At 46.5% G+C, this 24677-nt stretch overlaps 1 long non-coding RNA gene and 1 pseudogene across 1 annotated transcript; one reads left to right on the plus strand and one right to left on the minus strand.

Moving 5' to 3' along the window:
- The first annotated feature begins 1885 nt into the window (after window positions 1-1885).
- LOC122895431 lies at window positions 1886-18719 on the plus strand. Its single transcript, XR_006382211.1, has 3 exons — window positions 1886-1981; window positions 10469-10642; window positions 18585-18719. It is a non-coding gene; the product is annotated as an uncharacterized LOC122895431 (long non-coding RNA).
- A 3104-nt stretch (window positions 18720-21823) lies between these two features.
- Window positions 21824-22373, minus strand: LOC122895430 (annotated as a pseudogene).
- Between the last annotated feature and the right edge of the window lie 2304 nt (window positions 22374-24677).

Here is a 24677-nt window from a genome sequence, read left to right on the forward strand (position 1 = left end):
TTGTATGTATATATGACATATTTTGCTTATCCATTCATCTGCTAATGGACATTGGATTTGCTTATTGTGAATAATGCTACAATGAATGTGGGTTTACAGATATCTGCTCATGTCCCTGCTTTCAGTAATTCTAGGTATATCTGACCGGAATTTGAAGAGTCTCACTCTATAAGAATTATTGACAATGGATCATAGGAAGGCAAGAGCTGAAGCAAGGACCAGAGTGAATGACATGGAGGTAGTGAGTAGTAGTTAGATTCTGGGTGTATCTTTCAGGGGTAGCTGACATAATGTGCTGGGTGTGAGAAAATTTAGGACCAAGTCTTCTCAAACAATTGGGTGTTTAATGAGTCAGTCTTTGCCGTTGTTGTTGTTATATGCCCTTTTATTTTTAAAATGATTATTATTTTATTGAAGTGTAATTAACACACAATGTTACATTAGTTTCAGGTGTACAGTATAGCGGTTTGAAAACCCTATACATTATGCTCTACTCACCACTACCGTCTGTCACCGTACGATGATATTCCAGTATCATGAGATCAAGACCCGGGCTGGGCTCCGCCAAGGGGGTGCAGAATCGGCTTGAGATTCTCCCTCCCTCCCTTTGCCCCTGTGCTTGCGTGCTCTCTCTCTAAACTAAATAAGTAAATAAGTAAATCTTTAAAAAGTAGTATTACATATATCACTCATATAATTAAAAACCTGAAAATACTAAAAAAATAAAAAATAAAAGCTTGAAAAACCCTAATAAACATAGTTTACACTTTAAAAAAAGAATAGGAAGGGCTGATTTAGTTTAGGACCAAGTCCTCTCAGACAGCTGAGTGTTTAATGAGTCAGATTCACTTTTGAAGCTACTTAATTGCTACTAAGGTGGCCTGAAATCACAGTTTCATGCTGGGAAAGAAAACAGGAGACCTTCCTTTGGCTCCGTCTACCGAGAAACAAAACCCTTCTGGCTAGTATGGGGCCACAGCCAGCAACAGGCCGGGCAGCCTTTTAAAAAGCCAACAATTATCTGGCCTTAAAAATTAAGAGTTTAGGGGCATCTGAGTGCCTCAGTGTGTTAAAGCCTCTGCCTTTGGCTCAGGTCATGATCCCAGGGTCCTGGGATCGGGCCCCACATGGGGCTCTCTGCTCAGCTGGGAGCCTGCTCCCCCCGCCCCCGGCCTGCCTCTCTGCCTACTTGTGATCTCTGTTAAATAAATAAATTTTTTTTTTTTAAAGATTTTATTTATTTATTTGACAGATCACAAGTAGGCAGAGAGGCAGGCAGAGAGAGAGGAGGAAGCAGGCTCCCTGCCGAGCAGAGAGCCCGATGCGGGGCTCGATCCCAGGACCCTGAGATCATGACCTGAGCCGAAGGCAGAGGCTTTAACCCACTGAGCCACCCAGGTGCCCCAATAAATAAATTTTTTAAAAAAATCTTTAAAAAATTTTAAAAAAATTAGAGTTTAATCACATATGGGACAATAACCATTTCAACAACAAAAAAATGGCAGCAGCCAACTGTCTACTCTTACATAGTACTGTTCCTAGAGTCAGATTTTGGGGCCCACAATGACAGAAAGGAGACCAGACCCCCAAAATCAAAGGCACAGGATTTACTAAGGCTCCCGCCCCAGCTGAAGGAAGACACGGCACTAAAAGGACTAAAAGGACTAACAGGACGGACACAGCAGTCCCCAAAGAGTCTCCACTTAGCTCCAGTTCAGGATCCCACTCCCCGCCAATATGCTAATGAGGAAAAAAAAGCCTCCTTCTGATTGGTTGGTAGGGCCTTGTCCTGATTGGTTGGAAGGGCCTCGTTCTGATTGGTCGATATTGGCCGGTTAGTCAGGCGGCTCCCTGGGACTTTTGGAGCCGGGGTCCTACGGTTTAAGTCCCGCTTGTCTTCCGGGCCGCGTCCTGTCCGCAGCCTGGTTCTGCTCTGTAGGAGTTGCGGCTTTACAGTAACAGCCACCAGAAAGTGCTCCAGGTGGGTAATGTTTTTCACTTGGGGCTTGTTTTCACAGCCTTTGTCTCAGTATGGTGTTTAAGTCATAATATTTAATATGGAGGTAGCAAACGATGAGGCTGTGGCAATGCTTACAGCAGGCTCCCCTGCCCTGTAGTTTCCACACAGCAGCCAAGAATAATCCTTTTATGCTTTAATAATCCAGCTCATACTGGGATGCCTGGCTGGCCCAGTCAATAGAGCATGCGACTCTTAACCTCAGGGTCGTGAGTTCAAGTCTCATGTTGGGCGTGGAGCTGCCTTAAAAAAAAAAAAAAAGATTTAAATAATCCAGGTCAGACTGAGCAAACAAATGAAACTCAACAGTCACCTCTGGAGGCTGCTGGGTGGGGCAGGACAACCGTAGGGTGGCCCCCAAAGGTTGCCTCTTAGTGTTAACACCCTTAGTGTAATCCCCTCCCCCAACCAAGTCAGTGAGCTCAGAAGCAGATCCTTCCCCAGTGCAGCCGTTCCGTGGGACCACAGCACCCACCAACATCTTGATCACAGCCAGAGGAGAGACTGCAGCAGAAGACCCAGCTGAGCAGGCTGGGATTCTTCAGCCACAAAAAGTGTGAGATAATAAATATGCATTGTTTTAAGCCACGATGTAGGTAATTTGCTATGTGGCCATAGAGAAGGAATGCACTAGGGAATTAATGCATTATTTTGAAAATTTATAAAGGGAAAGAGTCAGGCATGTATTCTGCCTGGCCTGTGCAGGGTCATCAAATAGCTGATGCAGGAAACTTTTCATATTGGTGTATTCCAGCTAATGAAAGAAGGAGAAAATGAAATGCCAATACTTTGTTTTTGTTTTTGTTTTTAAGATTTATTTATTTGACACAGAGAGATCACAAGTAGGCAGAGAGGCAGGAAGAGGTGGGGGTGAGCAGAGAGGCAGATGTGGGGCTCAACCCTGGGGATCGTGATCTGGGCGGGAGGCAGAGGCTTAACCCACTGAGCCACCCAGGAGCCCTGAAATGTCAAGATACACCATTTGTAGCTGCTTTTATAATGACACAAGGGCAATCAAACATCATACATCTTCCAACAAAAGTGCCCCAACATGATCGATGAAATAATCCTGCCTCTCTGCCCCCGCCAAAAAAAGTAAACTTGAATCTGATGAGGTCTCTGGATATAACTACCAATTTATTTAAAAAATACAGAGGAATGTGTTAAATAATACCATGGAGATATAAGCAGGAAAATTCAGATGGTAGGAAATTCTATAGGACAAATGAACCAGTTTTTTCAATAGAAAAATAAAACAGAAACATAGATTTGCAGGAGAATCCTGGATCCCCAAAAAATTAGAAGGAGAACTACCACATGATCTGGAAATTTCACTACTGGGTATAAATACAAAGGAGATGAAATCACTCTATCCAAGGGATATCCGCACCCCTATGTTTGTTGCAGCGTTATTTCCAACAGATAAGACATGAAAACAACCCAATTGTCCATTGACAGATGAATGGATAAAGATGTTGCAGTTTATATATGCAGTGGAATATTATTCAGTCACAAAAAATAAGGAAAGCCCGCCATTTTCAATAACATGAATGAAACTTGATAGCATTAGACTAAGTAAATAAGTCAGTCAGAGAAAGACAAAAACTGTATGATTTCACTTATATGTGGAATCTAAAAATAAAAACCAAACCAAACTCCTAAAAAAAGAGATAAGATTTGTGGTTACAAGGCAGAGTGTGGAGTGTAGGGGAAGTAGAGGAAGGTAAACGAGATGTACAAACTTCAAATTATACAGAAATACCAGGGATGAAGGTACAATGTGATGACTACAGTTACCAGAGCCATAGGTATATTTGAAGGGCGCCTAGAGAGTAAATCCTAAAAGTTCTTATCACCAAAAAACAAACAAACAAACAAACAAAAAACCCAAATTTCCTTTCTTCCGTCCTTCTTTTTTTTTTTTTTTTTTTTGGCATCTATATGAGATGATGGATGTTAACTAAATTTATTGTGATAATTATTTCACAGTTTATGTAGGTCAAATCACTATGCTGTGCACTTTATTTTTTTCAAGATTTTATTTATTTATCAGAGAGAGAGAGATAGAGAGCACACAAGGAGGGGGAGTAGCAGGCAGAGGGAGAAGCAGGCTCCCTGCTGAATAGGGAGCCCAGTGTGGGACTCGATCCCAGCACCCTGGGATCATGATCTGAGCCAAAGACAGATGCTTAACCCACTGAGCCACGCAGGAGTCCCTGCTGTACTCTTTAAACTTACACAGTGCTGTACGTCAGTTGTATCTCAATAAAAGTGAAAGAAAAAAAGAGAATCCTAGAGAGTAAAATAGACTCAAGAGCTTTTTAAATAATGGTGATTCTTTCTTCTTATTTGGATGCTGATTCAAACAAACTATGAAAATTATTGATAAGACAGTTGGGACAATTATTGAACACTCAATAGTTTACGATATTCAGGACTTACTCATTTTTTTAGGTGTGATGGTGTTTTTGTTTTTTTAGGTGTGATGGTGTGTTTGGTTTTCTAAAAGGAGCCTTTATGTTTTATTTATACATATATATAAATATATGTATAGGTGAGATGGTACGATATCCGGGATTTACTTCAAAATAATCTGTTCTGGTGGTGAGGAGGGTGTGGGGGACTCCACGTGAACCGGAGATGAAGCTGTGTGATGGGTATGTGAGTGTCGTGTACTGTTCTCTCTACTTTTGTGTGGTTAGGTATTCCATACAGAATAATAGCAAAAAACTCTTAAGTCCGATTATGTCCCTCCTTTAATGGTTTCCATCTCACTCAGAGTCAGAGCTGGAATGGCGTGTAAGTTCCCCTATTATTTCTGACCCTCCTTCTTCACTGCTTCTCTGAACTCATCTCCTACTGCTCACGCTCTTGGCATTCCTATGTGATCCTCATGCGTCTCTTTGTTGGCTTCCCGAATGCCCCAAAGCATGCCTCTACCTCATGCCTTTGCACTTGCTCTTCCTATGGCTCTTATTTATTTATTTTTTAAAAAAATATTTTATTTATTTATTTGACAGAGATCACAAGTAGGCAGAGAGGCAGGCAAAGAGAGAGAGGAGGAAGCAGGCTCCCTGCTGGGCAGAGAGCCCGATGCGGGGCTCAGTCCCAGGACCCTGGGATCATGACCTGAGCCGAAGGCAGAGGCTATAACGCACTGAGCCACCCAGGCGCCCCTTCCTATGGCTTTTAAACCCTTGCTCCTCTACCAGGCATCTCAGCGGCTGTTTTTCTCACTTTTAGGTCTCTGCTCAGATGTCAGCCCCTCAGAGAAGTCTCCCTCCATTATCCCACATAAAATAGCAATATCTACCCAATATCAACGTTCCTCTTGTTCTTATTTTCTTGCCCTTGTTCTTCTCTGTAGAGCTTGTCAGACATTACACTTTGACATGTATTAGAGTTTACCTGCTTGATTGCTTGATTCTCTTTCTGCCCCAACTGGGTGTAATTCCAGGAGGGCAGGCAAGGACTTAACACTTTTTTCAATCAGTACAACCCCAATGCGTAGATCAGTGCCTGGGACATAGTAGGTGCTCAGTAAATATTTGGGGGCTAAGTGAATGCTTGTTCAGCCTGCACTTGTCTTTCGTTCTTTATTATGAATAATTTCAAACATACAGAAAAGTAGAGTCGTGTATTGAATATCTGTATATACATCACTTTTTATATGCATCTCCTTTTTCTTTTTTGGATGAAGTGTTTGAAAGTATTTATGGTCAAAATACCATTTCATCCCTAAATATTTCAATAGGCATCCTTTAAAAAAAAAAACCAGACCCTTCTTTACTGAGCCACGACACTATTGTAATACCTAACAAAACGAACCCCAATTCTGTGCTCTCATAGACTCCCTCCATATCCACAGTTCCCCCAAATGTCTTTTACACTTGATTCAAACCAGGACCCAATCAAGGTCCACAAATTGTGTTTGATCATATCTCCTAAGTCTCTTTAAGCCTGGAATCGCCTCTCCTCCCTTTTTCCAGGTCATTGACTTGTAGGAGAAAGGAAGCCCATTGTCTTACTGGTAGAACGCTCTCCCTTCTCAGCTTCGGCTGGTTGCTTTCCTGCCATGTACTTAACTTGACCCTTTTGCTCCTGTATTTGCGGTACACTGGAAGCTAGATCTCAAGGTCTGATCCGATTGTGGCCAGACATTTTTGGCAAGAATTCTTCCTAGTTGGTGCTGTGGGTGTCCTGTTGAATCACACCAGAAGGCTCGGAGACGGGCTGTCTCATTACCAAAGCTAAGATTGATGAGCGGGTTTAGGCGGTGAAAAGCTGGATCCCTGCATTGTAAATTTCTTCACTTGTAACCAGTAAGAGCTCTGTGGGCCGATGATGGCAGCACATGATTACCCAGCCTTCCTTGAACCTTTCACCTCATGGTTTCAGCTTCTGGAGATGATGGATCCTGAGCCAATGATTTCATCCAGGGTTGTAAAATTCTAGTGCTAGTCTTCATTCATCATTTATGAGGGGACATGGTTCTGTCAGGAAGAGCTTCCTCCCCTCATTGACGAGGGCAGATTAAAGTCTTTCCCTGTAAGGCCATCTGGGCGGCTCTGTCAGTGGAGCTTCTGACTCTTTATCTCAGGTCTTGATCTCAGGGTGTGAGTTCAAGCCCCGTATTGGGTGTGGAGCCTACTTAAAAAAAAAAAAATTTCCTTCTCTCTCTTTTTTAAAAAGATTTTATTTATTTATTTGACAGAAAGAGAAATCACAAGTAGGCAGAGAGACAGGCAGAGAGAGAGGGGGAAGCAGGCTCTTTGCTGAGCAGAGCGCCCGATGCGGGAATCGATCCCAGGTCCCTGGGATCGTGACCTGAGCTGAAGGCAGAGGCTTAACCCACTGAGCCACCCAGGCCCCCCTCATTATTTTCTTTAAATAACCTTCGATTCTGGAGTAATTTTAGATCTATAGAAAAGTTGCAAAGATAGTACAGAGAGTTCCCATATGCTTTTATCCAGGTACCCTAATAATAACATTTTACGTTACTGTGGTTCCTTTGAAAAAACTGAGAAATCAGTATTGATACATTACTATTATCTTTTTTTAAAAAAGATTTTGTATTTTTAGTAATCTCTACTCCCAACATGGGGCTCGAACTCGCAGCCCCAAGATCAAGAGTCACATGCTCTATTGACTGAGGCAGGCAGATGCCCTGATACATTACTATTATCTTTTTTTTTTTTAAAGATTTTATTTATTTATTTGACAGACAGAGATCACAAGCAGACAGAGAGGCAGGCAGAGAGAGGGAGAGGAGGAAGCAGGCTCCCTGCAGAGCAGAGAGCCCGATGTGGGACTCGATCCCAGGACCCTGAGATCATGACCTGAGCCGAAGGCAGCGGCTTAACCCACTGTGCCACCCAGGCGCCCTACATTACTATTATCTTAACATCACAATTTTATTTAGGTTTTGGTTTTTTAGTAATGTCCTTCTTCTGTTCCGGGATCCATTCTAGGATCACACATTCATTTTTTCTTTTTGATGCTTAAAAATGACCCAGTTCGGGGCACCTGGGTGGCTCAGTGGGTTAAGCCTTTGCCTTCGGCTCAGGTCATGATCTCAGGGTCCTGGGATTGAGCCCTGCATTGGGCCCTCCGCTCAGTGGGGAGCCTGTTTCCGCCCCCCCCCCCCCGCCCCTGCTGCATTGCCTACTTGTGATCTCTCTCTCTCGCTCTCTGTCAAATAAATAAATAAAATCTTTTTTTTTTTTTTTTAAATGACCCAATTCAGTCAAGTGGGAGCCCTGGCAGCCTGGCCCTGTGTCCTCTTGACTTGACCTTGACCCTAAATAGTCTTTGGTAAGCTCCCCTTTGCTTTCTGGCCCCCCAAGATGTTGCAGGCTCACCTGGATTTGGTTCCTTTGCCAGTATTTAAAAAGTGGTAGATTTATGGACGCCTGGGTGGCTCAGTGGGTTAAGCAGCTGCCTTCGGCTCAGGTCATGATCCCAGCGTCCTGGGATCGAGTTCCACATCAGGCTCCTTGCTCGGCAGAGAGCCTGCTTCTCCCTCTGCCTCTGCCTGCCACTCTGTCTGCCTGTGCTCGCTCTCTCTCCCTCTCTCTCTGACAAATAAATAAATAAAATCTTAAAAAAAAAAAAGTGGTAGATTTAACTGGCTGGGGAGGATTTTCAGTTTTTCCTGAAAAGTCAGCCGATCTGGCAACACTGAGTCTGTGTTCCAGCTTGGCAGAGAGGGGCTGCAGCTTTGTAGGGCTGCCCTGTTTAGAAGGGGTGTGCACGGTCCCCCAGTTTGACACAGTCCACACCACTCCCTATAACCAGCTTGCACCATGCCTTCGTGGAAGCTGCCTGGATTCTGTAGGCATCTGAGGTTGCTCCCAGAGGTTCAGAACAGCCTGCTTCCCACCCCACCCCAACTTCTGTCTTGCCTTCATATTTAGGAAGTGTCTCCTATGTGCTGACCACTATGTGAGGCGCTGTGGTTCCGATGACAAGACAGTACGCAGGTCACTGTCCTGTTCCATCTTGGGTCCAGTCCCTGATCTTTTGCAAGTGAAGCTGAGAGGGCCTTTCCGTGATGCCACCGCCACCTGCCCCGCTGACTTCCAGCTAAGTTGAGGCAAAAAAATGGAAGGGCAGGAGATGGGATGGTGGGACAGAGGAAGGAGCTGGGCCGTTCCGCTCTTCCCAAGTTCAGGGGGTATTTGCAGCAGAGGCTGAGTCCCCTCTACGGCTTAGCCTCTCACCTGGCAGCCCCGGCTCTGCTTGCTCCTCCTCGATGGCCCCAGACAGGGGCGCCACCTGCTCTCCGTGCCCTGGCCGGGAAGGCAGCCACCAACCCCTACGTGGCTTCTCGGCTGTTGGCTCATTTGTGTCATCCATTCCATGTGTGAGCGTCCCCCTGGTTGAAAGCCTAGAATTGTTTCTGTTTGTCCGATACCGTAGACCGTAGACCTGGCTCCTGACCTCACAGCATTTACCCATTCCTTTATCTGCGTTTACTTGCTTCCTGAATCTTGGACCAATTATTTCATCCCTCTCAGCCTCCGTCTTCCTTATCGGGAATGTAGGGTAATGAGAGTACGCATCTCGTAACCCATCTCGTACTCTTTTTTTTTTTAAAAGATTTTATTTATTTATTTGACAGACAGAGATCACAAGTAGGCAGAGGCAGGCAGAGAGAGAGGAGGAAGCAGGCTCCCCGCTGAGCAGGGAGCCTGATGTGGGGCTCGATCCCAGGACCCTGGGATCATGACCTGAGCCGAAGGCAGCGGCTTGAACCCACTGAGACACCCAGGCGCCCCTCGTATTCTTGTAAGGATTAAACCCGATGCTGCCTATAAGGTGCTGAGCTCAGTCCCTGGAACATACTATGCCTTCAACAATGCTACTTATTCTTATTCTAGGCTACAGCGTGCAAACTACCCCACCAGGGGACAAGCAAAGACTTCTTTCTCTTTGGCTCCACAGACACACAGCTGGTGTTTACGGAGTACCTTACTGTCACCAAGGTCTTGTTTAATTTTGATAAATATCTTTAAGGAATAGGTATTACTAATCTCCCCATTTTCTAGAGGAGGAAGTAGGAGCACAGAGAGGTTGAATAACTTGCTCAAGGTCTCACAGCGAGTCTAGAAGAGGGGGCATGGTTGGAACACGAGTGAGCTGCCTTCAGGGCCCAGGCCCTTTAACCTGTATATCAGGCCCACCCAGTATGTTTGACTCCGTTTGTTAGAATATGTGCAAATACATCTCTGCCCTCCAATAGCTCACAGTCTAGCTGGAGAGACAGGCTTGCTAATTGCTAAGCGCGTTGCGATGTGGTGATGTTAGTCATTCTTTTGTATGCTTGTTCATTCAATTATTCATTCATTCTGCAAGCTCTGGCCACCAATGATATGGCAGTTGCTGCGCTAAGGGCCGGTGAGGAGGCTGGTGTTGGGGGACCCTGACCTTCACACCTTCTCTAGTCACTGAGTGCAGGGTGGTAGAATGGGAGGCTTCTGACATTTCCTGTTTGTATTCCTCCAAAGCACAGGACTTTAGAGTCAGACACATTTGAGTTTGCCTCCTCCTTCTTGACTTACTTGCTGTGTGACCTCATGCAAATCACTTAACCTCTCTGTGCTTCTTTAAATATGTAAAACTGGGGATAAAAATAATACTTCACGAGTTTAATGTTAGAATGAGATGATGAATACAAAGCTCTTAGCAGAGTTCTGGGCACATAGGAAGGGCTTAATTATTAGTTGTTAGTGCTATTTGTTGATGACGTGGTTGATTACCCATGAACCCCAACGATGGAAAACTTTTCCAAATGCTGTGTCCCTTAGTTGGGCAGTGTTTTGCTCCTCTAACAGCCAGATGTGTTCCTTCTGGCTTTTCAACTGACAAGTCTCAGCAGGGTGAAAACAATGCTAGCAGGCATGGCCGACAAATCGTTTTGAAGACACAAAATCACCTCTTGGTTTCCAGGTGCTGTGCAGGGGCCCTGGAGAGAGCTGGAAACTCTGCAGCCTTCCTCGCCCTCCCAGCAAGCCCAACCCTGCCTGGCTCCAGATCGGTCATGCCTGGATGGGTTTAAAGAGCCGCGATCCATTCTGATGGAGAAGTTATAAACTTCATTCTGCAAGCTTGGATAAGATACAGGTAAGACTGTTTACCTTTCTGTAACAATGTAATTTCTTTTTCTGGCTGCTTCTTCCAGGAAGCAGAAACTTAGTATCAACCAGTTTGAAGTCTAAAGATGAGCTATATGCTAAAGACTCCCCAATAAATATCTCCAGCATCTTCCCTGAGATTTTTTTTTAAAGATTTTATTTATTTATTTGACACAGAGAGAGATCACAAGTAGGCAGAGAGGCAGGCAGAGAGAAAGGGAAGCAGCCTCCCTGCCGAGCAGAGAGCCTGATGTGGGGCTCGATCCCAGGACCCTGAGATCATGACCTGAGCTGAAAGCAGAGGTTTAACCCTCTGAGCCACCCAGGCATCCCATCTTCCCTGAGATTTAAGCACACATTTCTCTGTCTTCTTGACAGTCTCACATCGATGCTTAATAAACATCTTCAAATGAATAATCACCCCAAACTGAACACCAGAATTTTCTTCCCACCTCTGCTCCTGTGTCTTCTCCATCACTGGAACTCCCAGCGTTGTGGGGGAGAAGAATGTTTTTTCTTATTCATAATAGGCCTTTCCAAGCAGATCTGAGTCTATGCCAATGAGCTGACTCTTGGTGGGATACTGAGAGCTTCAAATGGGGCCGGTGGCCCAGGGAAACCAGCCCTGGGTTTAGAGGATGGGAACTTTCTGCCTTATTCCCTCCCTCTACCTGCTGGGAGGAGATAGGGGCTGGGGATTGAGTTAATCTCCAATGGCCAGTGATTTAATCAATCATGGCTAAGTAATGGGACCTTCATGAAAACCCCCAAATGATGGGGTTTGGAGAACTTTCGGGCTGGTGAGTACATAGGGATGCTAGCTTGGGGGGGTGGCCCGTTCTGAAGGACATGGAAACTCCGAGTGTTCTCCCCCAATGCCTTGCCCTGTGCTTTTCGTCCAGTCATCTGTTTCAGAGATATATCCTTTATAAAAAACCAGTAAATGGAAACAAAATGTTTCCCTGAGTTTTATGAGCCCTTCTAGGACATTATCAAACCTGACAGGTGGTTGCCAAGTTGGACAGAAATGTCGGCATTGTGGGCACTGGTCACTTATAACTGGTGTCTGAAATGGGGCAGTCTTGTGGGATTGAGTCCTTAACCTATGGGATCTGTGCTAATTCCAGGTAGCTAGTGTTCAAGTGGAATTAAATGATAGGATAGCCAGTGCAAGTCCAGAGACTTGGAAAATGGGTTGATATGGGGAAAAAACTCCCATGCATTTGGTGTCAGAAGTGTTGTGAGTAGAAACATCTTAAAGAGTACTGCCCCATTAGAAGGCACGTTCAATAAGTCGGGGGTCTGGGGATGCTGGGGACAGTGCTGTAGTCCCATCTGCTTAAATACCAGCAGGGGATGGCCTGTCACGTAGTAAGTGCTTAAGAAATATTTGTTAAATTAATGAATTTGGGATTCACTACTCTTTTCTCCAGGATAGTGCTTAAGTTCCAAAGAACTTACAAAGTGCCAAGATAATCAAGGAAAGGTGTCTTCCTTTCTTCCTTCTGAAAATGAAGAATGCCTGCCGCTGGCAGATCAAAGACCCCTCGGACACTGTCCTGAATCCCTTCCTTCCTCTTCAGCCATGCCCTGTTTGAGCTGCGCAGGCGTCTGCCTGCGGCGACCCCCTTCTCCGCAGTCCTCTGCAGTCTGATGGTCGTGAATGTCACTGACTTCCCTGAGGGATGGACCGTTTTCAGCTCTTCCTTTACTTTATCCTGTGGACCACTCACACCTTCATGAAATTATTTCTTTTCTTGATTTTCATGATGCAATGTGCTCGTTTTCTTCCACTGGGTCTGAAGACCCAATGATAATTGCTTGAAGGGGATCCCTCTCTACACGTTCCCTAGACACCAAAATTCAACAAGGCCAACATTTAAAAACACTCCAGATAGCCAGGGTTGCCCTTCCTGGTAAATGGAATCACGGAATCACCGACCGTTTACTTTTCTGAGATGGAAACACAGCCCTTGTCCTCATTCCTGTCTTCTGCTTAGTTGTACACCTAATCCATCATGAGTTCTAGAAATCCCATTTTTTCCTATCTGGAACTGTATACTTCTTCCTACAGCCACTCTTGTAGCTGACATTGCCATCTTTTCTCAGACCATTGCTCTTCTGGTATTTTTTCTGGTCACCTTCCAATCTCTTCTTCACACAGAAGCCAGAGAGATTTTTCTAGAATGCCAACTTGATCCTCAGTTGAAAAGCTTTCTGTGGGTCTTTGATTATTGGGATAAATTCCTTAACCCTTATGATAACTGCCCTGACCCAGCGCCACCACAGCTTCCCTTCTGCCCTGTAGACAAGCAAAACTTTCTTTCCCTTTAGCTTGCCATGATTGTCAATGTTATGCATTCCTAAAGGAAGATAAGAATTATGCCTTTCTTTCTTTTCTGTCTTCCTTCCTTCCTTTTTAAAGTTTATTTATTTATTTTTAATAATTTCTACACCCAGTGTGGGGCTTGAACTCACGACCCTGAGATCAAGAGTTGCATATTCCTCTGAATGAGCTAGCCAGGCTCTGCATTCTTTTTTTTTTTTTTTTTTTTTAAGATTTTATTTATTTATTTGACAGAGATCACAAGCAGGCAGAGAGGCAGGCAGAGAGAGAGGAGGAAGCAGGCTGCGTGCAGAACAGAAAGCCCGGTGCGGGGCTCGATCCCAGGACCCTGAGATCATGACCTGAGCCGAAGGCAGGGTCTTCTCTATTTCTCCTTCATCTCCTCCATTTCTTCCCTTTATCTGGCAGATCTTCTGTAACATCCCGCCAGGTATCAGCTTAAAAACCAGCTCTCCAGGAAGTCTTCCCAAGTCTGGTGCAGCACCGACTGCGATGTGTTCACTCGCATGCAGGTGGTGGGGCCGTGTGACTCATGGCCACGGCTTGAAGACCTATTCTCCAATCCTAATCAATTAAAAACCTCCTAGGTCACCCTCTCTCTTCAGTCTGTCTTTTCCTCCTCTGCCAGGTGGATGCAGGGGGCCCCATGGAGAGCGCTGACTGCGCGGGAGGGCAGCGGACCCCTTGGAGAAAAGGATTCTGGATCCCTGAATGACTGTGTGGAGCAGAGCCCCACCTGCCCTCAGATTGCAACATGAGTGAGAAATAAACTTGATCGCATTGAGTCACTGAGACTTGGCGGGTGGTGTATTAGCGCAGTGAGCCTACCCCGATGCACGCAGTGGGATGAATCGTTCTTGCCTCCCCCACCCCCATTCTCCCATAGAATTCTTTACCTCCCACCAACGCACTTAGCAGAGCGCATAGCAACAGCCTCTCTCCTGGCTGGCTCCTCACCTGACCAGGAGCTGTGGGAAGGCAGGGATGGCCCATGCCTGTCTCGTCCTCCAGGTAAGCTGCCATTCAGCTCCGCACCTGGCTTGTGGCAGCCACTAAATAAATATTTGTGGAGTTGCTTTATGGGTGTTGAGTTCTCCGTTCCTGAATGCCTATTTTGGTCACCTGCCCAGGACTGGGATTCCTCCTGCATCTTGCCAGGCTCCTCTCCTGATGCCCAGACCCACCTCTGAACCAGTCCCATGCCGGGGCTCCCAGGTGACACAGCCCCTGAAGCCGGTCTGCCTCCTGGAATTCCCCGTATCCCCATGGTTCCCAGGCCTTAGCTTCCGCCCACCTGTCAGGATCCCTGAGCGACCTGCTTTATCTCATGCCTGCTGTCTGGCCTCGTGGATGTCACATTCCTTTTTGCCGGACTGGATTTCCTCTCGAGTCTTGGAACTTTCCCAGCTGCATGCCGAGGCTCTGGCCGTGGGGGCCATCACCGAGCTATGCTGTTAGCAAAAAAAAATCAGGGTATGGAAAGGGGTATACAGTGCCTAGTAGTTTGGGAAAAAAATAATCAAAACACATCAGAAAACTGGAAACGGGACAGAGGTGGGGGATAGGGAGTAGAGACCTGGGAGTTGGGGAGAAGGGGGAGATCCTCCTCCCCAGGATGTCCACATCCTAATTCCCAGAATCTATTACCTTACTCGGCACAAAGGACTTTGGAGCTGTGATTCAGTTAAGGACCTTGACATGAGAGATTATCGTGGATTTTCGGGGGGTGGGGTGCTCAGTGTAAGCACAGGGGTCCTTATAAGTGGAAAGCAGGAGAGCCGGGATGAGGGAAGTGGAGGTGCCGTCGGAAGCTGGGTAGTAGGGGGAAAGGGGTACGCGTGTGCGCGCAAGCATGTGAAAAGTGAAGGATTGTATGAGAATGAAGGAAACTGTAGGAGGTCCCACAGCTGGTTTTTATGGGTTGCCAGGGAGGGACCTGGGGGCAGAGGAGAATGCAAGAGGGTGAGAGAACCACAAAAATAAGAACAGAAAAGACTGCACTAAAAATGCACAACGTAATTCCATTTATGACTCCATGGAAAACCAGCCCGCGAATGTGGGTAAACATAGAAGGGGAGAGAGAACCTACCAAGCACAAGTCCACAACGATCACAAAATGTTTACCCGGGGTGGAAGATAAGGAAAAACATGCAAGAGATCACAACAGAGTGGAAATTCGGGCTCCAGCAGAACTGATGTGGACGATGATCCTGGTTCCATCCCTTTCCTGCCGTGAGACTCTGGACAAGTTCCCTAATCCCTCTGAATCTCCACTTCTTCCTCCCCTGGCAAACGTGGGTTTTAAAAGAATCTTCCTCAAAGGGTCACAGTAAAGCGTGAGCAGGGAATGAGGTCATGTCCAGAAGGCACCTAGCACCCATGCCTGGTATGCCATAAGGGTTTAATAAGTGGAGGTCCCAAGCCTTCCAGGGCCAGCCTGCCACGAAGCTCGGGCCCGCACATAGTTCTCCCAGGCTTCGTAGCATGGCCAAGAGCAGTGGTCCAGGTGGGTCCCCCCGACAACCGCAGACCTGCCGGCCTCAACACCACGTCCCGTGGTAGCAAGGACAGACTCTGGGGCAAGCTTGCGCCGCAATTACTAGCCCTGGGAACTTGGATCAGGTTTCCTTCTTCCTCGTGGCTAAATAAGATGCCATTGCATATATACCCCATGCTCTTGTCCTCTGATTCTCCACGTCACCTTGATTGTAGCATAAATTCCCAAGTCTATTTGTGTCCGTGTCTGGGCCATCTGCTCTGTTACACTGACTTTTTATTTCTGTCCTAATGCTGCACCATTTAATTAATGTCATTAATATTAGGTTTTTACTAAAGGGCAAAACCCCTTTCACTACTTGTGTTTTTTCGGGCTGTGCTGGTCCATGCTTATCTTTTTGGTCTTCCAGATGAACTTTGGATTCTAGGTCAAATCTATATCGTTACTGCTCTGAAATAAGAATTCTTTTGGAGTTTTGTTTGGCGTATCTTTGTTTATACAGTGCGGATGTTTTGAGAATTCTTGTGTTCCTGTTCAGCAAGATGGAGTGTTTCTCCATCAAGCGTTATTTGATCCTTTTCAGGGGCGCCTGGCTGGCTTTGTCAGTGGAGCGTGCTACTCTTGGTCTCACAGTTGGGAGTTCAAGCCCCACGTCGGGCAGAGAGCCTACTTAAAAAAAAAAGTTGATCCTTCTCAATAAAATTTCTTAGTTAAAAAAAGATTTCTTAGGGCGCCTGGGTGGCTCAGTGGGTTAAAGCCGCTGCCTTCAGCTCAGGTCATGGTCTCAGGGTCCTGGGATCGAGCCCCGCATCCGGCTCTCTGCTCAGCAGGGAGCCTGCTTCCTCCTCTCTCTCTGCCTGCCTCTCTGCCTACTTGTGATCTCTCTCTGTCAAATAAATAAATAAAATCTTTAAAAAAAAAAGATTTCCTGTACATTTTTGCTAGAAAGCTGTACAAAATTTGCATGTGGACGTTTGTGGGAAATACTGATAGTTTGTCTACATAAAAATTGCCAACCTCCTCGTGGGAAAAAGTACCACTATCACAATTAGATGGCCCTTGAAAAACTGGGGGAAATTCTTGCAGCATGAATGACTGAAAAGGGTTAATGTCTTTCCATTCCTCTTTGTTAAGAGCTCTTGTAAGTAGACGAGGTGTACTCCGACAGACAAATGGGAAAGTATGTGAACTCGTAATTCACGAAGGAATAAATACAAGTAGACAACAAACATATGAAAAAAATCTACCTCAAAGTTATAAATTAAAACATCAAAGAAACATTTTTCATCTAGCATAGATTTTAACCTTCTATTGTCAAGTATTTGGGAAAAAATACACACATAAACCAGTGGGGTTGTTCAACCTTTCTGGGTGACAATTTAACAAGATAGAAAGCCTTAAACATATTCTTGGTCTAGTAAAGGAAGTGATAGGTGTGTCCAAACATTAATCTAGAAGGCTATTATCTGTAATAGCAATACATTGGAAACAACCTATTTGTCAAATAGTAGGATATTGTTTAAATAGACTCTGGTACATGCTGAAATGTAATGCCCCAGTAAGAATTATGCGGTAGAAGTTTCTGACCTGGAAAAATATTGATCATGTGCCATTAAATCAGTGGCTCTCAGTCCCAACTGTATATTACAATCACCTGAGAAACTTAAAAAAAGAAAAAATGTCACTGCCTAGAACCCCTAGCCACAGATTCTGATTCCACCGGTCTGAGCTAGTACCTAGTCCTGAGCTAGTACCTAGTACCCAGTGCTGGTATTTTTAATTTTTTCTTTCTTTCTTTTTAAAGATTTTTAAAAATTTATTTGACAGAGAGAGATCACAAGTAGGCAGAGAGAGAGAGGGGGAAGCAGGCTCCCTGCTGAGCAGAGACCCCCCCCCCCCGATGTGGGACTCGATCCCAGGACCCTGAGATCGTGACCTGAGCCAAAGACAGAGGCTTAACCCACTGAGCTACCCGGGAGCCCCTGTACTGGTATTTTTTAAAGTTAAATTAAAATTTTAACTTGGAGTCCATAGTCTCTCATGGTTCACCTCCCCTTCCAATTGGGTGTGGTGAAAAAATAATGAATACTGTTTTTCTGAAAATAAATAAATTGGAAAAAAAATTTTAACTTGGAGATCACTGTAGATTCACATGTAGTTGTAATAAATAATACAGAAAACCCCCGGTTTCCCCTGATGGTAATATGTTGCAAAATCATATTACAATATCTTAACTAGGTATTGACACTGATACTATCAAGATAAAGAACATTTCCATTGCCACAAGAACCCTTGTGTTACCCACAGAGATCTATTTCCTTTTCTTGCCCTATTGTACTGTCTAGAACTTTCTATGTTGAACAACAGTGGTGATTCTGAGATCTTTGCCTGGCTTCAAGGGGGAAGCAGTCAGCCTTTCACCAGTAAGTTTAATGATAGCTGTAGGTTTTTATAGATATCTTTTATCAAGTTAAGAAATTTCCCCTATCTTCCTAGTTTTCTGAGTTTTTTTTTTTTTATCATGAACGGGTATTGAATTTTGCAAATGCTTTTTCCACATCAATTCTGAACATCATGTGATTTTTTTCCTTCTTTAACCTGTTAATATGGTTGATTACATGGTTTTTTGAATATTGACCCAGTACTCATCTCTAAAACAAGCCACATTTGTTCGTAGTGTATATATATTTTTATTTATTGTTGAAGTCTTTTGGCATCTGTATTCATAAGGGATATGAGTCTGAAGTTTTCCATCATTGTGCCATCTCCGGTTTTGATATCAGGGTAATACTCGCTTCCTAAAATAATCGGGAAGCATTCCCTCCTCTTTTACTTTTTGGGAGAGATTATGTAGAATTGGTGTTAATTCTCCTTTAAGTGCTGGAACTCTGCCCAGTTGTTGTTGTTTTTTTTTTTTTCCAGGCTATTTTCTCTCTTGTTCAGATTGAGTAATTTCTCTCTTTGGTTTATCTGAAATATCACTTGTATGACAGCAAAAATTTTTGAAAAATTACCCTCCTGGACTCTGTGCTCTCTGCCTCCTGAGATCTTTCCCATGCATTTACTTCTGATTCCGTTTGTCCACAGGACAGGAGCTAGTACCTAGTACCCAGTACTCCCTCCACAGGAGAGCCAGGGGAAGGAAGCTACAGACCTTTCACCGTCCTGGAAATTCATTCCTTCAACGCATTTTTTGCATGCCTACCATGGGCTAGGAATCAATGAAGAGTAAGCCCCAATTTACTTTTTATTTTTTGTATGTTATGGTGGTTTGATATCTTAAAAGCCTTTCTGGGTGGGGTAAACTGCCCTTCTTGGAGTTAGACAATTCTTAGAGATAGCAAAGGGCTCAGCCGGAAGCATGCCTTGGAGATGCAAACTAATGAACCCAAAGCCATATTTCCTCTATCGGGCCCCTATCATCCAAGAAGCAGTATTTCTGGGCCTTCATCACCCCAGGGCCAGATACCGGGCAACCAGGAATCAAGTCTGTAGCTGGAATTACTCAAACTAGCCAGTCCTGGCCAGACCTGCCTTCGCTCCTGACGTCTGCCCCCTGACCTTGCTGAGGCTTCCCCATTTAGCCTTGCGAGGAACGGCATGCCTGCTCTTTCTAGGACTCGGGATGGAAGAGAATCTGTTTTCCTGAGACTCTCCTGTGTTCCCTCTTGTGGGTCCACAGTGGAGCACCCAACACAGTGCACGCGCTCGTGCATGAGACCGACAGGGATGAGATAGTGCTGTGTGTGCAAACGTGAAACGGGGCCACGAGGAACCCCTGTGAAGGAATTCGTGGTGCTCAGATTTGGCCCAGGTGGCCATCAGAAAAGGTCTCCTTGGGGAGGGGACATGCGGGCGAGATCTGAAAGGATGATCGGAAGAAATGAACTAGAGACGGGGAGGAAGTTTACTCGGGCAGAGGGAACAGCATGTGCAAAGGCTTCCCAACGGGAGCCAGGGCGTGGGGTGACCAGGCATCCTGCTGGGCTGAGGCTGGGTGGGTGGGGGGTGGTTGTGGGCACCGGATTTTCAGTTTGGAGAGTGGGACAGTTCTGGGCAAAGCGTTCTAGTCCTCCAGGGATGGGACGTGCAGGTCGGGGAGGAAAGGTAGTTCCTGGGACACAGGAACCTCATAACTAATACTGGGAAACCCGTGCACAAACCGGGATGAGTTAGTCACCCTGCATGGCACCTTCAGGAAACTGAAGACGGCTCTTAGAGTGATTGCCTTTAGAAGCAGGCCCTGGGGGCTGCCTGGGTAGCTCAGTGGGTTAAGCCTCTGCCTTCAGCTCAGGTCATGATCTCAGGGTCCTGGGATCGAGTCCCGCATCGGGCTCTCTGCTAGGCAGGGAGCCTGCTTCCTCCTCCCTCTCTCTCTCTCTCTCCCTCTCTGCCTACTTGTGATCTCTCTCTCTGTCAAATAAATAAAATCCTTAAAAAAAAAAAAAAAGAAGAAGCAGGCCTCGGGAAGAGGATTCAGGTGCAAGTAGTTTATTTGGGATGTGGAAGAGTAGGGGAATGGGAAAATGAGACGGAGGAGGGAACGCAGCCCGTCAAGGGTACACCCTTGTATGGGTTATCTTCTCCAGAGAAATGCAACCCACAGGAGAGAGCGAGATGACAGATGGGAGCCAGGTAGATAGATAAATAGAGGAGATGGGTGTAGATACTCACATGAATACGGGGCTAGGAAGTCCTAACTCTGTAGGGTGGACTGATAGGCTGGAGACTCAGGCAGGAGTTCCTGCACTCTTGAGGCAGAATTTCTTGGGGGAAACCTCAGTTTTTGAGGTTTTAGACCTTTTAGACCTTCAACTGATCGAATCCCATCCATATTATCGAGAATAACATCCCTTACTTAAACCTCCCTTACTTGGGTGGCTCAGTGGGTTAAGCATCTGCCTTCCGCTCAGGTCATGATCTCAGGGTCCTGGGATCGAGCCCCGGGTTGGGCTCCCTGCTCAGTGGGAGTCTGCTTCTCCTTCTGTCTCTTCTTCTTTTTTTTTTTTTTTTTAAAGATTTTATTTATTTATTTGACAGAGAGAAATCACAAGTAGATGGAGAGGCAGGCAGAGAGAGAGAGGGAAGCAGGCTCCCTGCTGAGCAGAGAGCCCGATGCGGGACTTGATCCCAGGACCCTGAGATCATGACCTGAGCCGAAGGCAGCAGCTTAACCCACTGAGCCACCCAGGCGCCCCTCCTTCTGTCATTTGTCCCTGCCCCTACCCCTACTTGTGCTTGCTTTCTCTCTCTCTCTCAAATAAATACATACAATCTTTTTTTTTAATAACTATTTTTTTGCTTTATTCCATTCATAGGTGACAGCCTCAAACACGACACTTGGGTTTTTCTCTTTTGACTTTGCTATTCTGTCACTACCTAGGTCAACAGAGTCTTCCTCCCAATAGTCTATGCAGTTTGATGCTCAGCAAGTAGGGTACTGGTAGGTCCTCAGAGATCACGGCTCTCCAGCGCCAGGATCTGGGTCCTCCCCTTTGACTACACTGTCTGTGCTGGGGGCTCTGCCCAGGTCCTGTCACCCCTGAGGTGTCCTTAGGCCAGAAAGGCCAAGCGGGCTACATGTCACGTACCAACTCTGAACAAACCCAGGAGTTGCTTAGAGCCCAGGGTCAAGGGTAGTATGGCAGGCTGTGTCAGGGGTCTATTACAAAGGGATGGCATGCTTGACGAGTGATGTCTGCCGTGGCAACACCCTCTAGACTGTCTGGAACAGAGACCCAGGGGAAGAGGCTGCATGACAGCCACAGGCTCAGATAGGGACAAGGCATGCGTCCCATTCTTGCCTCGTTCCGCTTCCCAAACTACATTGTCTCACAAACCACGTGGCTGGGGAGGCATTCTGAAGGCCATGAAGGTTCAAGCGGCTTCCTTAGGCTCTGGAAGGAACAGCCTAATCCCCAAGCTAGAGGAGGCTTGGGAGGACAGCTCACGCAGGGCCCCGTGGGGGCATTAGCTCCTCATCTCCTGGAGTCTGTTTCATCCGGGGAAAGAGCTGGCTGACTGTCAGAGTTAGATGCAACATGGGAGGTAAAGACACTTTTCTGTGACACACAGAAATAACCTTAACCTCTGGGTAAACTTGCAAAAATTTCCAGTCCAAACTAAAAAGGTTTATCGTCCGTGCTACTGACAAGCCAAAATAGAGTAAAAGGACAGTCATTACTTTAAGCAAGTTCCAGAAAGAGGGCATACTGCTTTGGAAAGCACTTGTCTCAGCAGAAGACGCAAGAGTGTGTGTAAAAGTATGTTTCTAGAAAAGACCAAAGGCACCAAACATAACCCTAACTTTGCCTTCCAATTCCCCTTGATGCCACTCCATACCCTGGGTGGGGAGGCTACTTCGTCCAGCTGACTTTGGGAATGTCATCGTGCTCCATGAGGGTGTCCAGGTGTCTGTTGAAGTCCTCCACTCTCTGCTTGTGGGTTTTGCATGCTTTCTTCAGGATCCTTTCCATTTGCCGCTTCTCTTGCATCTTTTGTTCGTTTGTCCAGGCCGCGCCTCTTCTCCTCCTCATTCTTTTTGCTCGTTCCCATCGCTTCCAGGAGTTTTGCCTTGTCTTTGTCCTTCTTTTTCTTCTTTCGCTTGGTGACGCCAAGCTCTGCAACGCCTTTTAGTTTCAGGGGCCCTTTTTTTTTTTAAAGATTTTATTTATTTATTTGAGAGAGACAGTGAGAGAGCATGAGCGAGGAGAAGGTCAGAGAGCGAAGCAGACTCCCCATGGAGCTGGGAGCCTGATGTGGGACTTGATCCCGGGACTCCAGGATCACGCCCTGAGCCGAAGGCAGTCGTCCAACCAACTGCGCCACCCAGGCGTCCCTCAGGGGCCCTTTTTGAACTTGCTTGTAGGCCGCCATGATGCCGATCGCTGTTTGTAGGTAAACTGCCCACATAAAACCTTAAAAACAACAACAACAACAACAACAAAGTCAACAGTGAATCCCGTCTACCAAATACCTTCAAGCCCCACTTCGATTGACAGTTAATTGAACAACTGGGTGCCGCTGGCTGGCCGTCGCAGACGCACGAAATTCATCATCAGAACTCTCAAGGGCATCGCAGTGGGCAAGGGGTTTAATCCTGCGGGGACACGCTGGGGGCACACACACACCTCAGAAGGATCAGGATCCTCCCAGGTGAGGATCCTGGGCGCTTACAGCATCCCCAGCCCCGCTCTCATCAGCCACTGTCTGGGGGCTGTTTGGGGGGTGGGAGACGGCTGGGCTGGCAGTTTCAGAGACCAGACGAGTCGCTTAGGCAAGAAGAGCGGGCCGGGAGCCGCAAGTCCGCAGATGCGCGCTGGAGTGCGGGGCACGCGGGGAGGGGTGCAGCGGGCGCCACGAGACGGCCTCTAGCATGAAGCAGGAGAAGAAGAAAGGTCTCGAGCATAAAGGGTCTTGCAGGCCGTGTGAGGACTGAAGTCCTAGATTAAGGACTGGGGAAAGGCATTATATGGCGGGGTGGGGCATGAGCAGCTCTCTGTTTTAAAAAGATCTTCAGGAAGGGGCGCCTGGGTGGCTCAGTGGGTTAAAGCCTCTGCCTTCGGCTCGGGTCATGATCTCAGGGTCCTGGGATTGAGCCCTGCATTGGGCTCTCTGCTCAGCAGGGAGCCTGCTTCCTGCCTACCTCTCTGCCTACTTGTGATCTCTCTCTCTCTCTCTCTCTGTAAAACAAATAAATAAAATATTTAAAAAAAAAAGATCTTCAGGCTGACATGAAAAACAACGGGTCAGAAGGGGGCAGAGAGGATGTGGAGCCACTGGCTGGGAGCATCTTGCTGGAGTCTAGGTCGGATGGCGGCATCGGGCGGGGGGGGGAGGTGGTAATAGGCAGGACGGAGAGAAGACGGATGCTGGGCCATTTAGGGAACTAAAGCAACAGGCCTGGGTTATGGATCTGGGGTTATCAGCGGTGTGAGAAAGGAGTGTATCAAAGCTAGCCCCACTCTAGTTTTTTTTTTTTCCCGTAAAAGTTTTTAAAACTTTTGTTTATTTCTTTATTTTGATAGCTGGGGCTCTGGTGTGGACCCAACAGCCCAGAAGTTGCCTGCAACCAGTTGAAATGACCTGAAGCTGACCTTACCTGCTGCCTGACCTGTTTCTACATCCTAAGATGCTTATTGCACAACCAGAAACCTCCTGTCGAAAATACAGCTGGAAGCCAGCATAAATGGAGGGTAAGCGTGGAAAACATTCCTCGGGTCCCTCGGCGGGAGGGCCCATCTCGTAATGAGACCAGTGGTGGCAGGAGGATGAGAAATCAGACACCCAGGGCCTGTCACCTTGAAACAAGCACCCCCTAACCTTCTCACCTTAGTTTCCCCAAACACTGGATGTTCATTAAAAACCACCTGTTTTCTGCGTCCTCATTTTGTTTTGTCTACTGTGCAGAACAAAGAATGGATTTACGCACTCTGGGGTTGGGGGGAGGGATGGGAAGAGCAATGTCACATTAGGACTTTTGCAGTTGTCCTTGGTTTTAAGAAGCCAGATATAATGGGAAACCACGAAATGGTGGTGGTATAGTTGCCCGGAACCGAAATCTCCTCACCCCTACGCCCAGCACCATGAGAGTCTCCTTTGGAGGGGACCTTGGCCTAGCTGGCAAGTAAGAGATGGGAACAAAGCATCATGAGTGGACCATAGAAATGACTAGAAAACCAGACTGCGCTTTCCTTTTCATTGGCACCTGAGCCAAGGTGGTAGTGTTTATCCCATCAACTCCAACCAAGGAGCTCAAGCTGGAAATCTAACGGGGTGTGCGTCGAAGGCCCCCTAATGTCCACACATCGTAGTACTCACGTCCTTGGGTAGTCGTCTCCCACGGTGTCCCATGATGGGTCTGTGCGGGGGACAGAATTACAGTTTCCAAAGATTTCCTGTCTTCATCCCTGGGACCTGTGAATATGTTATGTTACGTGGCAGCGGGGAACTAAGGTTGAGAATGGAATTAAGTTGCTAATCAATGGACCTGGAGATGGGGGGAGATTATCCTGGATTGCCTGGGTGGGCTCAGGGCCATTATGAGTGGCCTCGAATGGGGCAGAGGGACACAGAAGAGTCAGAACCAGAGAGATCACCTCTTCAGGAAGAGTCTGCTGGACATTGCTGGCTTTGAACAGGGAAGAAGGCATGAACCGAGAAACTCAGGCAGGCTCCTGA

This window comes from Neovison vison, chromosome 14 (assembly GCF_020171115.1).
Source record: "Neovison vison isolate M4711 chromosome 14, ASM_NN_V1, whole genome shotgun sequence".
Classification (NCBI taxonomy): Eukaryota; Metazoa; Chordata; class Mammalia; order Carnivora; family Mustelidae; genus Neogale; species Neogale vison.